The sequence below is a fragment of the Tauraco erythrolophus genome, chromosome 7 (genome assembly GCF_009769465.1).
Source record: "Tauraco erythrolophus isolate bTauEry1 chromosome 7, bTauEry1.pri, whole genome shotgun sequence".
NCBI classification, from domain to species: Eukaryota; Metazoa; Chordata; class Aves; order Musophagiformes; family Musophagidae; genus Tauraco; species Tauraco erythrolophus.
The window spans coordinates 62299704-62316395 of record NC_141471.1 but is presented as its reverse complement, the minus strand read 5'-3'; the positions used below and the strand labels follow the sequence as shown (position 1 = coordinate 62316395).

Below are 16692 nucleotides of genomic sequence, written 5' to 3'. Positions count from 1 at the left end.
GAACATCACTTATTTAGGCTGGACTGGCAACTCCACGCTTCGCCTTGTCAGAAAAATTATTCACCTCGATGCATACTCTTTCTCCTGCATCATGGTATATCGGGAATTGAATTGGTCCTAAGGATGCTCTTAGTGTCACTTTACTGCCTGTTCTTGTCACCAAGGACCACTTTCATGTCAATTCACTCCTGTTTCCAAACTCCCATGTACAGAGTAACTGTGGTGATAAGGTAAAGCTGTTATCTGCTGATAAAAAGGGCTTTGAGCAGCCCTTGTATGTGCTATGTTTTTTTTTTTTAACTACGTGGTTCTTCACTTGAGTCAAACTCCTTGAATAAGAACTTTTTCGTGCTAAATAACTTGAAAAACACTCTGAAGAGCGATTTTTTTGCTAAGACCTGATTAGTTGTGTTAGTCTTCGGGTGTGGATCCCTAGTGGACATATCTCCCTGTCTTAGCACATACAGTAACTTTAGTGAGAAGAAGATACTGCTTCACTCATCCTTGCCTCTGGGCAGTCTGACTGCAGCGCTCTTTTTCTGACTGTGGAAAACTGTCTGATTTTCGTCGTGGTCATAGTGATGAAAACATTGCCAGCACTGCGCAACATGCTCTTCATCGAATCTCTTCCCTGAACTTGTTCCTTTCTGCAAAGATCTCGCTGTAGCAATGGGTTTGGTTAATGCTTCCCCTTTCCTTGAGCCATGCAGAGCTTCCATGTAGGTTTGTGGCCAAAGCATGAGGCATCCCCGCCACAAGATATTTTTCCAGTGCAGGTCTGCTGGGCATTGCTCATGGCTGTTTATACAGAAACTGCAGAATTAGTGCCCACAGAGGCATATCAGAGCAGACCTACTCACAGATCACCATGTTTCTATGGAAAGCAGTTCAACTGCAAGCTGGCAGACAGGTCCTGCATAACCACCTCTCCAGCAGAAACAGAATATCCTCAGTTCTCTTTCCATATGTGATCCCTACCTAAGGAAAAAAAAAAAGGGGGGGGGGGGCTTTCCATAGCCTATTGTAGCCTTTATTACAGTGATGTGTCTGAAATAGAGTGGCATTTGGATCATTGTTTTTGCTTCAAGAGAGTTGCTGTGGTGGTATTTGAGTTTTACTGTTGACCAATACAGCACAGCAAAAACCAACAGTGCGTGAAGAAGCAGATGTGCTGATGTCCTTAACGCCAACCAGAACTTTCTTGATAAAGGGATGTTTAGCCTTAATTGACTTACCCAGATGCAGCAAGGTTTCATAAAATGCATCAACATACGGTACAGACTTGCTGTTTTCATTTGAGTTTCATTGATAACACAATCCTACCGGAAAGATTTGGAAGAGCAATAAACCAGTTTGGAAAGAAAGTACTGCTATGACTGCTCAGTAGGAAAAATACAGAGATAGCCTTCTGTTTTCAGGGATGAGAACAATTTTGCTGTCTTTCATCAGCAGAGTAGGGAAAGCTGAATGCTGCTGGGAAACCATTGACGTTACTGCCTAATATCTGAGGAGCATTTTGCACACAGTAGAGAACAATATGACCAAAGCTGATGCCCAACATAACAGCCAGGGGTATTTTATCTCCCTGGTATGGGAAATACTGTGTTAAATGCAGCTAATATAAATGGTTATTTGAAGGAAAGATGGTCTTTGAGTTAGGATTTCGGCTTGACACTGGGATATATCAAGTGTCTTTCCTAGCTCTGCCCATGCCACAGACAAATCATTTAGTATCTGTCAGCCTCATTTTCATATCTATAAAATTCTGACTCTAATTATTTGTTCTGCTCTGTCTTTTGAAGAGGGCAGGACTTTCAAAGTCTAAAATACACAGGTCAGCAAATGAATCCCTGTGTGTTTGAGGAGTGCCCAATGTGACCGCACCCCAGCAGTAGGATCTCTGTCCCTAGGGAACAGGAGGGTAGGAAAATCTGTTCGAAACGTGTGACTAGTACCTTCCTGAAAGAGCTATGGCTCCAATGTGCTTGAAGGCAGAGCAGTGCCTGCCCTCGCAGCAGTGATGCTCTGCCTGGGGATGCTGAGCTGGACCTCCCTCCTGCTGCAGGGAAGGGGACAGGGAAGACCCTGAGGTTCTCTCTCGGGGCAAACCGCAGTAGCGCTGCCTCTCCAAATTTTCTTTCCCCTGAAAAAACTGTGGAAGCACAGAGGAAAACATTTTTGTTTGCATTGAAATTCTCTGCGGAAGAAAACCGGGTCCTTTTTGACCCGTTGAAGCACAAATCTCTACTCCAGGTAGACTGGGTATCAAACCCCAGTGTCACAAAACCACAGGCGATATGTCATTTCTCTCCACCTGCCACCCAGAGATGGCGAAACGCTTGCTGGGGGCAATCCTCCCTCCCTGAGCACCCCAGTGAGCAGCTGAGGTCCAAACAAAAGACCAAGGCCATGACAAACACAGCAAATGTGAAATGCCTTCGCCTCAGTCAATATTGTAAATTGCTCCTGTTTCGGTGGCCCTGAAAACTGTCCTTCTTTTTACATTGGAAATTATTAACTGAGTCGTGAGTTGCCATGGATGCAGCATTCGGTTTATTGCAGACTTTGTCTCTTACTGCGCAGGACTTCATTCTCAACACTCTCCTGGGCTTATAAATATTGAATAAATTGGCCCACTTTTTCTCAGAAGTCAGAGGCAAAATTGCCACTAATTTAAAAGTGCGAGCTCAGGCCTATTATATCACGTTAGATTTTTTATAGCATTGATCACCTCTGTTTTGGCAGTCGCCTGATTCTGCCTAGCAAGTCAGGCTTCCACTCAGGTATAAATAAATCTTCAAAACAATAAAGGAAAAAAAAAAAATCCCTTTCCTTCTATAAGCCAACGTGGGAGATTGTTTGTCCCTGGGAATGGTTTTGGCTGGGACTCCATGGCAAGTGTTCTTGTGAACAGAAAACTGTAGAGAAACTGCCTCTGCATTGCAGCAAGGTTTTTGAAGAAATCAAAGTGATCTGCATATAGCGTGGTGTTTAGCTGCAGTAGTTTTCCAGTCGGCCACGGTGTCAGAGCCTGGATAGATGATGCTGACAGATAAACGTCTGAGAATTGCGTGGACTGACTATAGCTGCAATTACTGTAATGAGATGAAATTCGTCTCTAGCCCTCTCAGAAGTTATTTGCAAAGAAATGGGTAGGGATAGGGTCTAAATCTTCAAAGCCAGTTGGCAATATTGCCAAAAAAAAATTATGGAAATTGCCTTATACTCAGTTGATCATTCTTCTTCCACTCTAAACCATTATCTGTCTTTTCAGAGGAAGGATCTCTGCAGATGCACAGATGTCTGTATAAATAGTTTTTCTCTACAGTTGAATCTCAAGTATTTCTTCTGTGATAATGATAATTAAAAAAAAAAAAGCCTCAACATTTCAGGACCACTCTTGAATTTGAAGTTGAATTTTCTGGGCTCTGATGCAAACTATCAGTCTTCCTATTTATCCACTCGTGGAACTCAAGCCACGCAAGGACAGCTTGGACTACCGGAGAGCATGGGGTCTCACCAGAGCAGAACCTACTCTGCGAGATGCTCTACCCTTGTAGAGCCTGGGGCAGTTTTCATGCAGACTTGCTTCTCTGCATTTAATAAGGCATCTTGTGGTACTTGTGGTGGTAGAAGCCTTCCCAAAAGGCTTCCTCATTCACTGACAAACTTCGAAGCTGTCTACAGTCGGTGACCCCCATCCTGCTCAGGTGACATTTGCATGCAAAATAAGATGTCTAAAGTAGAGGGCAAGGATAATGTAATGACTCGGCCAAAGTTGCTTTAAATAGTGGTATCCATCATTCTTATTCGTTCGATGCTGACAGCTTATATCACTTGTTTTAAACAAGGAAAGAGAGAAAAACATGGAACTCCAGTTCTCCTCCCTTAGGACTTGTTACATCCACCTCACCCACCCTGTGTCAGCAGCCCTGATTCAGGCCAGCATAGGTAAAGGGAGAATTAGATCCACAGTCACCTTCCCAGCATGCACAAACAGGCTGGTTCCTGACCAGGCTGGTCAGAAGGAGACACTTCTTAGTTTGCCAGGTTGATTAAACTGGTTCCTCTTTCCTCCCTGCTCTCTGCACCCATTTTACACTCCCAGCCCAGAGGGTGCCTGTGTGTTGCCAGGGCTCAGCCCCAGTCTCAGCTGGGACAAAGAGACAGGCAGTGATGCGCAAAAGTTGAGGTGTTCCTGTGTAGCCTGAGAGGATGTGGGGATACAGCACTGGGATGGACTGATAGAGCCTCAGGCATTTTTCTCACGATTGCCTAAAAAGGACACAGCCTGATACCGTACTTCCATTGTACTAGAGGGGCAGGACTGAAGTAGCTCAGCTGGGAGAGCGTTAGACTGAAGATCTAAAGGTCCCTGTTTCAACCCTGGGCTTCAGCAATGATTTTTTTGAGGGTGGTGAAGGAACAGGTTGCCCAGAGAAGTTGTAGGTGCCCCATCCCTGGAAGTGTTCAAGGCCAGGCTGGATGAGGCTTTGGGCAACCTGGTGTAGTGGAGGGTGTCCCTGCCCATGGCAGGGGGGTTGGAACTGGATGATCTTTGATGTCCCTTCCAACCCAAACCATTCCATGATTCTATGATAACTGCTGTAGGGATACACTGTGTGCAGGGTCAGCACACGATTCACAGCGGACCTATAGAGGGTAAGGTATAGGCTTGTCCTTCCTCTGCAGCCACCCAGGTTGTGGCCTCGCATTTTAATTTTTCTCCATTAAAACCATCCCTGTCCTGACACTGGGATCTCCATGATTCATCTAAGTCAATGCAAGTGCCGAGAAGTACCTACGCCCTGTCCCACCCTGTCCCCTAAAGGGTATCTCTGTCCCAGTAGGATGCCCTTCACAGGAGGCTCTGGACTCCTACCTTCATGCCATTAGGATTTTAACCCTTCAGATCTTGCTTTTTCTTCTTTTATTTTTTTCCTCCCCAGACGTGATGTCCTTGCAAAGGCACGGTTTTAGCTGGAAATCAGTTCTCTGGGACAAAGAGAAAGCAACAGAGAGAGCAGTGCTCAGGACCGCTCCTCACCTCTTGGCCAGCTCAAGCAAAAAAAAAAAAATCATCTTTGCAAACCAAGAGCTTTTTGTCCTGCACTGGCTGAAGTTTTTCAAGAGTTATGGAAAATCTGGGAGGGGAAAAAAGTAAATTCTGGAAGAGAACTGCAACAGCACACAATCCTGAGAATTACTGGTCCATACCTGGCTCAAGGTGATTGGAAATATTGTAGGTGAAGGGCAAACACCACTTGACAAAAAATTGAATGGGTTTGACTTTAAATAAGATCTCATAAATCCAGGCTTTGAGAAGTGGGAGAGGACTGGGAGAATGAATCATCCCAAGCAATTTCAGGGTAGTTTACATAGTCTGACACTTAATGTCAAGCCATCCAGCTCTTCTATTTTTAGTACAACTAGAGATGGGCCCAGAATGAGAGGATTAGAGGTAATACTTCCCAGCATTTGCAGATCTTCAGATATAGATTTTTGGCTCCACTGTCAGCAAAGATTAGGTGCATCTGCAGAGTTTGGAAGCAGAAGTATATGTGGTTTTTGCCCAAGGTTCAAGTTGCATTGTGTTTCAAGGTTTTGGATGAGGAACGTTTTGACAAATCAAAACCAGAAGTATTTGAATTGTGAGAACAATTAAGGAAACAAATATTTCAAACCGATGATACTTTTTCTGTTATTCAGTAAAACATATTATCATGATAATAGTAATAGACAGAGAATGGATTGAGAGCAGCCCTGAGGAGAAGGACTTGGGAGTGCTGGTGGATGAGAAGCTCAATATGAGCTGGCAACGTGCGCTGGCAGCCCAGAAAGCCAACCGTGTCCTGGGCTGCATCCAAAGCAGCGTGGGCAGCAGGTCAAGGGAGGGGATTCTGCCCCTCTGCTCTGCTCTCCTGAGACCCCACCTGGAATACTGCGTTCAGCTCTGGGATCCCCAGCACAAGAAGGACATGGAGCTGCTGGAGCGAGTCCAGAGCAGGCCACAAAGATGATCCGAGGGCTGGAGCGCCTCTGCTATGGAGACAGGCTGAGACAGTTGGGGCTGTTCAGCCTGGAGAAGAGAAGGCTCCGGGGTGATCTTATTGCAGCCTTCCAGTACCTAAAGGGCCTACAGGAAAGCTGGAGAGGGACTTTTTACAAGGGTGTGTAGTGATGGGACAAGGGGCAATGGATTTAAACTGAAAGAGGGGAGATTTCCATTAGATCTAAGGAAGAAATTTTTTCGATGAGAATGAAACATTGGACCAGATTGTCCAGAGAAGTTGTGGATATGCCATCCCTGGAGGTGTTCAAGGCCAGGTTGGATGAGGCTTTGGGCAACCTGGTGTAGTGGAGGATGTCCCTGCCCATGGCAGGGGGCTTGGAAGTAGATGATCTTTAAGGCCCCTTCCAACCCAAACCAGTCTGTGATTCTGTGGTTAAAGCTACCATATGAAGTCCGGGATAAAGAAGCCATTAGCAGTAGGCTCTTGTTCTTATTTCATAATCAGGCTATACAATAGCTACACTCAGTTCCACTGGAAGTTTGGAAGTACAGAAGAACTTTAATAAGTAATACCAGTTTGTTAAAATACAATTTGATTTTTTTTTTTTTTTAAAGGTTCAATTGCTCCAATCCTCAGCACTTTTTCTTACATTTACTTGAATTTGAAAGGAGTTTTCAAATACCCCAAGCAATACTGATTCTTCCATCAGTAAGACCTTGGTTTGCCACGCGTGGCTGATAGCTATGACTGTTTTCTCTGTTATGTCTCACAGTGAAAATAGCTTACCTGTATAAATGAGATATTTGTATGCGAAGACTGGTTCTGGGAGAAACACATTTTGTTTGCTTTCCCACAAAGACTTGTTTTCTTGTGGTTTATTCATTTTGTGCTTTTTTTTTTTTATTGCTGTGATGGATGTTTTTTTGACAGCATAAAATAAGGACTGGTGTCTCTGACACCAAGGGGATTCGTGTCAGCCAAGGATTTTGCCTAGGGGCATTTTCTGTTCCATTTGCTGCGCCGAGGTGGCACGGCTCAAACATTGTCCCCGCCATGGTGGTCACCTTTTCCAGCTTTTCCCACGCAGCCAAATTCCTGTTAGCCATGAAAAGCTAGGCTACTCTTGCAGGAAACAACAGTACAAGTAAAGGGCAGCAGCCACTTCTGGAGTCCCGGAACCCAAACGACTGGCTTTCCTCCATGTGCCATACTAGAAAAGATGACGTTACGGGGTAAGATAATCCTATGGCGTTTTTTAACAGATCAGTTAAAAAAGTTACTGTTTCCCACTAAGCTTTCATTCAGATGATTTTACAGCCATTTCAAGGAAAACCAAAGCTACTCGAACCTTGCCTTGATCAAATGATTTCACTTCACTGAAACTGTACTCTTAACAAGCACATGTGTCAGAGCTGCTTATGTTTGTGCACACAAAGTGAAGAATAAGCTCAAATTTGTGGAAATTAATGGATTTCCAGTTAAACAAAAGTGGGGGGTGGGGGGTGGGTGAGTGGAGAGAAAACAAAAAGGGGAGAAAAACTCCTTTAAATTCTAGTTCCTAGTTTTGTCTAGTTTTGAGGCATGGGAGACCTTAGTGAGAATTTGCCAGTTAACAATTGATGGACATGAGTATCTTTCCAGTACACAGAGGAAAGATAGATGTAAAAGCAATCTTCAGTGCATTATTCATCAAAACTTCAACGGTTTTTAAAAGATTCATTTATTTTAATAAATGACCTACTTGCAGGGAGTTCTTCAGCAAGGCCAACTCCAGGAGTTTGCCTGGAGGTCGTTGCAAGAAGCTTGAAGAGCTTCCCCAGGTGACTTCTGTGCATGTGAAGGGAAGGAGGCAGGTGTCTCTTGCACATCACAAGATGAAGGGCTAGAGGAAAACTTAGGAGCAAACTTTCCCTGTGACTGTTACCATTTACCCTCCAGCAGCAACAGCACAAAGCCCTGAGATAGTATTCATGGTACCTGTCCCTCCGGCAAAAGATTTCCTAGGGGCATTTAGCTGTAGCTGTGGGAGGACCTTCAGGGCCATACAGGTGGCATGTAGCTTTATCTTTCCCTGCCGCACATGCTGTGGTCATCTTTGGCTTATCTCCCCAGCATGAGACAGAAATATCAGGATCACAAAATCACAGAGTGGCTGAGGTTGGAGGGGACCTCTGGAGGTCATCTGATCCAACTGCCCTGCTTAAGCAGGGCCACCTAGAACCCATTGCCCAGGACCATGTCCAGATGGCTTTTGAATATCTCCAAGTATGGAGACTTCACCACCCCTCTGGGCAACCTGTGCCAATGCTCAGTCACCCTCACAATAACAAGCATTTCCTGATGTTCAGATGGAGCCTCCTGTGTTTCAGCGTGTGTTGATTGCCCCGGTCCTGTCACTGGGCACCACTGAAAATAACCTGGCTCCATCTTCTTTGTATCTACTGCCCTTTGGTTTTTTATATATATTGATAAGATCCCCTCTCAGCCTTCTCCAGGCTAATTAGTGCCAGCCCTCTCAGTCTTCCCTCATACATGAGATGTTTCAGTCCCTTAATCACCTTCGTGGCCCTTCGTTGGATTCTCTTCAGTATGTCCAAGTCTCTCTTGCACTGAGGAGCCCAGAACTGGACACAGCACTCCAGGTGTGGCCTCACCAATGCTGAGTAGAGGGGAAGCATCACCTCCCTCGATCTGCTGGCAATACTTTGGCTAATGCAGACCAGGATACTATTCGCCTTCTTTCCCGCAAGGGCATATTGCTGGTTCATGTTCAAGTTGGTGTCCACTGGCACCCTCATGTCCTTTTCTGTCAAGCTGCTTTCCAGCTGGGTAGCCCCTGTGATTCATGAGGAGAAGCCATAAGTAGAAAGACAGAGGAGCTGCATGGCCAAGTGTTATCGATGCGGACAGTTCTGCCTGCTCTGAAGGATCCATCTGCTCCTCTTGGCCTGGAGGCCAGGACCTATATGCTGAAGCAATTGCAGTTAGCAATGTAGCTTAAACAGTTGGAGACCACATAGTCTTTTATCATAATAACAGTTAGTGCTGTAATTATTACTAGTTATTCTCTAACCAAGCAAAGAGAGCTGAACTGATTTCTGTCCTTCAGCATCTATTATGAGAGGTTTGGCACGTCTGACAGCAAGGATCAGTTCTCTTGCTGTATTTGTCAGCTGAAACATGTTAATGATGCTGATATTTAAAGTCAAGTATGTAAAGCAACCATCATACGTCTAAATTTAAAGTATAGGTATATTATGTAGTAAATGTTTGCAATCAGTAGATCTGAATTCTTGAAACTGAACCTGCTGTCTTCTTTTGCTGCCCTGCAAGATGACTCTAGTACAAGTATACAACTTGGCCAATAAAAGGCAGCAAGACATATTCCTTGTCACTAAATATAGGAAAGCCCCAACCCTGTGGCTGAGGTTTGGCACGCTGAAATAAGTCAGGATAATTCAAGGTTATGGTTCCCTCAGCAGCTATATTTCAGTTACAGTGCATGTATATAATAAGACATAAAAGTTACCATCGCATACTGTGATACAAAGTGATACACACGCCCAAGGGGCTTTGAGTTATGATTTTTGCAGGAGTTAATTTGGTGCCTTTAGCGGAGTGATTCCTTTAAAGATGCAGTCAAGGTAACATTTTACATTTAATTTCCCCATTGCCATTTTCTTTGGCCTTGTCAGCTGTAAGAAAAAAATCAATGGCGCATGAATCTCTGCCCACGTAGCTGAGCAGCAACAGTGGAAGTCACACAGTAGGAAGGGCACAGACATGACTGTACCTACTTAAAACTTCTTGGAGCTTGATGATATGCTGTCTTAAGGATCCCTATTTCCTTTCCAGATGCTTAACCTCAATCAAAGGAAAGGCACTGATAGAGAAGTATGGCTCAGAATAGAGGCAAGACAGTTATTTGCCAAGTCTAATTACTGTTTCTTCTGTTGCTGTCTGACCATATCACAGGTTCACCTTCAAAGAGTTTTCCTCCGAAACTCTTCACTCTCTAGTAAGATATTGTCCATACGCTAATACAGAAATACTCTTCCGGTACTGTAATTCACGTTATGGCTTAACAAAGTGTTCCCTCTAGGGGTTCCTCCTGGAAAAAATACATAAAAATAAAGCCAGGGGGAAGTATTTCCCTAACACTAGTGCAGCAAGCATTACTGTCCCACTTGGGATGCCACAGACTGGTTTCTCACCGAGTGGTAGAACTCTTCTTCTTGCTCGCTCCCTCCTTTGCTCTTGAATGTAACACCGATAGTAAGCGGAATCGGGAAAATCAGGTGTTGGTTGTAAGAATGTGTAGCAATAGCCTGAAAAATCCTACTTAATTTAGCCCTTCTCATTAGTCATTTTATACATGACAGATGTACCCAGAGTAGTGACCCGGACACGAGCGCGTTTCTCAAAAAAGCAACCAGATCCGTGCAGTCTCGTTAGCCGACACGCAGCAGATGTGCTGTGAAATTTAGATGTTGCAAAGCAACTGGGATTTGTTGGTGAAGCTCACGTTTCCAACTGATAGAAGAGGATAGCGAACCTCCCATCGCTACTGTACAATCCTTCATCTGTCGCTAACCGTAACGGATGGCGGTTTACGTATTGCATTTCATCCGCCGAGCCAGCAGCAGTGGGAAGGGGTTACTCACAGTAGTTCCAACTCTACGCGTGCGGTAACCGAAATGCAGAGATTTTTGTAAAACCGAAGACGGAAGCCTGCTTTCATGGACTTCACCAGGGACGAAATATCATGCCCCAGTTAAACAGCTGCAGCTAAATTTTCACATGTGATTGTCAAGAGGCCTGTTTTTTTTTTTTTTGTTTCCAAGAAGGAGCAAGTTCACACAGACCTACTGGGAGCTGCAAGCACTCGATGTCTTTGGAAAGTAGGTCATCACTATGTTTGTGCCTAATTTGAGGTAGCCAAAGCTTCAGTGCTGACCTGATTGCCACAGAAAATAATATGCAGTAGAAGAGTGGGGTATTTGAGAATACAGACCGGGTATCCAACCTTCCAGTCTTGGTCACATCGTGCTTTCTGCTGGATGTTGCTGGAGACAAAGCCTGAACTGCCCCTGTCTTATTTTTCTGTGAATCAGTTTATGTATTCTTCCTACAGAAGTGCAAAAGCATTGCTGCATCTGTATTAGGATAATATTTATTGTATTTCTCCTCTGGACACTATCACTGCCACAGAAAAAAGGAACATTCTTTTTTGTAATGAGGATTTTATGACTTCTTTGTCCTCCCCTGTGCCTGTCCTAGCAAATCACATCCCTGTTATCCGAGGTGGCAGGCCTCAGCTGATGTAGCAATTGCTCTGCGGGTCCACCCTGACCCCTCCTTCTCAGGAGCATTGCTACTCCCCATCGCATCCCTCGTCTGTCAGATGTTGGCTGCTCGCGGCTCAGGGGATTCATGTTTCACAGCAGCCCCGAGGCAGAGATTTATGAGAAACACAAGAAGTCCACAACAGCAACCCATGTGAGGGCACAGCATTTCTGGACCAGAACCTCAAAATGAAGGGCAGGGAAGACTGGGACTATGTAGCCCTATGGCCATGCCCACATGTGCGTGAGATGAAGAAATGCTGCCGCACCCTGTGCTGGGTTTATGTGATGGGGTCTTGGTAGCAGGGAGAGGCTGCAGAGATAGCCCCTGTAAGGAGCTGCAAGAATCTTCTCTGACTCCAAAGATCTGTGGGACCGGCCTCTGGCCAGGTCGGATCCCGATCTCCTCTGGCCAGGGCCAGGCCAACCAGTGCCTCTGGGAATGCCCTATTTAAGAAGGGGACAAAGGAATCCAAACCAGGTGGGACCTGCAGTGAAGAGAGGGGAGAGGACTGGGGGCCTGGCCTCGCACCCTGCCTCCTGGGCAGGCAGCTGCCATGTGGCTGGAGATGGCCATGGTGGCCCAGCTTGGAGAGCTCCGAAAGTCCCTGTGCCTGGGGCACCTGCTGGGCAGAGCTTGTCCTGCCGGGACTGCCCAGGTTCCTTGGGCTGGTTGGTTCCAGCGTGGCTGAAGCAGAGAGAGGGCTGAGATCTGAGAGAAACAGCCACATGGACAGCGGTCAGTGTGGATGGAGCGGGAGGAGATGCTGGAGCGGGGAGTGCCCTCAGCCCACGGTGAGGTGGCAGCGGCCCCCGCAACCATGGCAGACTCGGTAGGGCACAGACCCACCACAGCCTGAGGAGAAGCCCATGCTGGAGCAGAGACTCCTGAGCCTGAGGGACGTCACGGAGAATTGTCTCCGTGGGCTGCTGAAGACTGACAACGAGGCGGAAAGGCATCTGAAACCAGTGGAGGACTCCACGCTGGAGCGGGTGGTAGCTCCCTAAGAAGCCATGACTGTGGGAAAAGCCCATGCCGGAGCAATCTGATGGGTAAGGATTGCATCCTGTGGGAAGGACTCACATCAGAGAAGTTCCTGGACGATGGTGTTCCATGACGAGAGGCCCCACATTGGAGCAGGGGAAGAGTGTAAGGAGTCCTCTCCCTTAAGGAAAGAGTGGCAGAAATAGCATGTGACGAACTGACCTGCAATCCCCCATTTTCCTTTTCTCTATGCCTCTAGAGGGGAGGAGGTAGAACTGGGAAGAAGGGAAGGGTGGGGGAAGGTGTTTTTAAGATCTGACTTTGTTTCTCATTATCCTCTCTGAGTGAACTGTTAATGAATTAAATTGATTTTTCCCCAAACTGAATGTGTTCTGCCCATGGCCATGATCGGTGGGTGATCTCTCCCTGTTCTTGTCTTGACCCTCAGGCCTTTTGTGACATTTTTCTCCTCTCTGCATGGTAGCTTATCTGCCAGCTGGGCTAAACCATGACACACACTCACTAACTCTCCTTTTACTGAATGTCTGCACTGGATCTAGAGGACTAGGTGGGCTCCTTGCAACTCTGATGGCCTTTCATCCACCCCGGATCAGCAAGAAGACCTTCAACGTGCTGGTTCAGCCACATCAAACAGCTTCATCCATGGTATAGAATGAGTACATTGAACAATATAACAAAATAAGGGCTTTTGTCAAGACAACAGAGATATTTTCCATGCCATGGAGACAGCACAATCAGCTGTGTGAGTGAGGGAGCTGCCCGCTATGCTCAGTGGAAGCCACGTTGAGGCTTTTAATAGCCTAAGGGGTTAAGAGACTGGGAATTATCCACATCCGGACAGATGAGCTTTGCAAGCCAGCATTGCTAACGCTGCCAATGGCAGGTGCATGAACCCAATCAGAGAGTTTGTGCAGCCCATTTGCTCGTGAGCATTGATGGAAGAAAGGCCGGGAGCCGGCAGAGCAGAGTTCCCGTTTGCCGTCGGTGCCTACTGCTGCACTGTCTGCTCTAAGCTCATGTAGTGGCTGTACTGACCAGAGGAACTCTGTGGATTTGTACAATTTCGGCTTGGAAAATTGTTTAAGAGCAAATAAATCCAATGTACGGTGGGACTTCATACAGTGGTGTTTTTCCATAATTAATTACATTTTGCTCAGGGAAATTTGAGCTGAGAAACTAATGCTTAGCACCATCTTCATTTATCACTGAATATGCAGCCAAAAGCTAAAAGTAGCCAACCAACAAAAGTTAGAAAATACTATAACATGCAAAACAATACCTGTGCCATGCAAATTACTTGGTGGGAAATGTTTCCTCTGAGTCCTTGGCGACATGTAAAACTGGTGGATGATGAGGAGGCAGTGCCAAATGAAGGACTGGGACCCACAGCAGAGACCCACAGCCACAGCAAAGGACAATTTACAGGGAGTTTCTCCGAGCTGTCAGGGCACAACTACAAGAAGGTGCTTGTTAGAAAATCCCAGCACAACGTCAAATGCTCACCCTTGTGTGTTACATGGCTGACTTGCCTATCCCTCCATCACTCTGTCTCCAGGCACCTTCCATGTAAAATTGCTATTTTGCCAATGGTCTGCAGTTCTGAGCTTCACCCCTCGGTGACCCACCACCGGTGGCAATGACCTAAATGGTGAGCAGGAGGGCCAGCCAGGTGTATTACAGAAGCAGCTGACTTTGGAGGAGCATTGTGGATTCTGGAATTTGGAAGCATTTTGGAAAGGTATGTTGAAATGGGATTGGAAAAGATACAGTGGGTATCTTCATATCAGAGCCAGCCACTTCTCCAAAGCTTGCTGAGGGCAGGCTGCCGGTGGTCCTGAGGCAAGTTAGGTGAGAGACAGTTGAGTCATCTCTACTCCGCAGTGTGCTTGATGATAGAGCTGGGATATGAACCTTGAAGTCAGAGATGCTGTTTCTGTCAGTTTCTCTACGGCACAGAAGAGGAAAGGAGTTCAAGGACACGGGGGACACCACCGCTGAAAGTAATGTAATATCTGAGAGCTTGCTGCAGCTAGAAGAAAACAGGGAGGGCTGTTTGCTGTCATTCCTCATTAAAATGCAAAGCAGTGTCTATGTGCACTGTGTAAACACAACTATTTCTTCTCTTCTGCCTGTAAACTTCGAACAGATATCAAACTTGGGTGCATTAATTTCCAGAGGAGGTACAGTCTCTTTTTTCGAGAAACATAAAAGATATGTCTTCACTATATGTCTTTCATGATGCATATATATGTGATGGGATCTGGGATGTAAAAAAAGGGGGAGAATTTAGCTCAAGCATTTATCCTGCCAATTTTGGAAAATATCGTGGCTTAAAAATTGCCAGAATAAAAAGCTCTAGCAGGGTTCCCCACCATATTTACTCACCACCTAAACCATCAGTAAACATGTAATAGCAGAGTCTGCAGCGACTCTTCCTGCTCCTCTTTCTCTTTCCTGGAAAGCTTGTTGCTCTTCTGTTAAGAAATATTCCAGCAGAAACTGTTCCTCCAGAGACATTGCTCATCCTTGCAGCTCTGCCTTCAGTAAACTTAACCTGTGGTTTGCAGAGGGCTGTGTGAAACTGGGACCGATGGAAAGTGCTCTGCAGGCACTGCTCTGGAGCCAGCATCCCTGGGAGACCCTTTGGAGTCACTGAGCATCTCCTACTCTGGCTGTACAAGATCACAGGGGAGGCCACCGAACCTTCCGTTTCCGAGATGAAGCCACTTCAAGCTGGAGTGCCCCGTACCACAAAACTTAGTGTGGAATCTCCCCATTGGGCTTTAAAATCCAGATGCTGCTCCGAAGGAGACCCCTATCACTGATGGTTTAGTGCAACACTTATTTTCTTCTGCTGAATTAATGATGCACCATGCAGGGGCAAGAGGGTCTGAATTTCTTTAGTCCTGCACCTTGCCACACCCTCTGCTTTGAGTCCCACACTGGTATGCTGTGATTAACTTGATCATCTTTTCCTTCCTGTTTGTACCAATTTAAACGAGATTGGCCCCTGTAAACCCTGAGAGCCGTGGACATTCCCACTGATTTTAGGAACACAGCTGAAAGACTGAGCCCACTTTTGAAAACGTAGTGTCTCCTACTTTCAGCATCAGTGACACCGTCTAGGAAGAGAGCACGACATGTATCTAACCAAGCACAAGTGGGGTCGAGCGAAAATGAGAAATTAATGGAACACATATGGCTTTATTTTCCCTGCAAAACATGTTCAGTTTAGGCCATCATGATTTATGCGAAAAGCGCATTTAACTCCAATTTGGTTCTATATAACAGAACAGATGGAGGAAATCCACAGAGCTGTACTTTTCGGCATAAATATGAATGATTGCACTCATATCCCGATTCTTTTTTCTTGTTTTTTTTTTTTCTCCCCCCTCTATCTTCAGCTCTTTGATTTTTTCACTTAAAACACATTGACAAACAACTTGTGTACTGAATTTACGTGGTCTTCTCTGGGGGAGAGGAGGGACTTCTCAAAGCAGCACCCAGCCACTGCTGTGCAAAACCAACTTTTTCATTCTCCTCTTCCCCCTCCCTCCCCTTGCCCTATATTCACACACAAATGCCATTGTTAACATAGGGCCTACATTGTTTGGAGTTCTGCTTGTGCAGAGCACACCGAGCAGCGGCGAGAGAGCGGTTACGTGTATTCCCACAGCTGTGCTGGCACAAACGGAGATGCTGGTGCATCAACATGGGAGCTATCAAAACAAAGGCGAACAAGGCAGTATTGTTTTGGTTTCATTGAGGAAAACAAGAGGGAGTATTTCCTTTTCCACTCTTGAAGGAGGAGAAAAATAGTATGACCAGCCTTGTGTTATTTCCAGCTTGAGAAATCAGCATCTTAAGGATTTTCTAGGAAAAGAAAAATCTCACCTGGAAAAATTAAGCCCAGGTCAAATGCCTTGAGGCTTCCTATTGCTTTTCTTTCTCTTTGCCAGGCTTGCTTCCCAGGCCAGCAGCTTCCAGCCAAAGCAGGGGCTAACAGCAGTTGCTCTTGCCGGGTCAGTCAGAGCCAAGGCTGGGTTGCCAGCCCAGCACGGGAACGGCTCTGAGCCAGCAGCCTGCTCTGACTCTTTCCAGCAAACAATTTTACAGCCCTGCAAACAACTCTGGGCTGGCAAATGACATCGTTATTTTTATGGGCCATTGCCTCATTGCAGCACTTTGCTCTTTCCACTTTAGCATAATGTGTCTTTTTATGCACAACTTTACCACCCCGTTATCTCAGCTCCACACAGAAGCCTCCTGCCATAACACACACACCAGCAATGTGCCTTCAGATGTGCGTTAGCCTCAGCATCACTTG

At 45.9% G+C, this 16692-nt stretch overlaps 1 non-coding gene across 1 annotated transcript; it reads left to right on the top strand.

The window, feature by feature from the left end:
• Positions 1-4326: 4326 nt before the first annotated feature.
• TRNAF-GAA (transfer RNA phenylalanine (anticodon GAA)) lies at positions 4327-4399 on the top strand. Its single transcript has one exon. It is a non-coding gene; the product is annotated as a tRNA-Phe (tRNA).
• The last annotated feature ends 12293 nt before the right edge of the window (positions 4400-16692 follow it).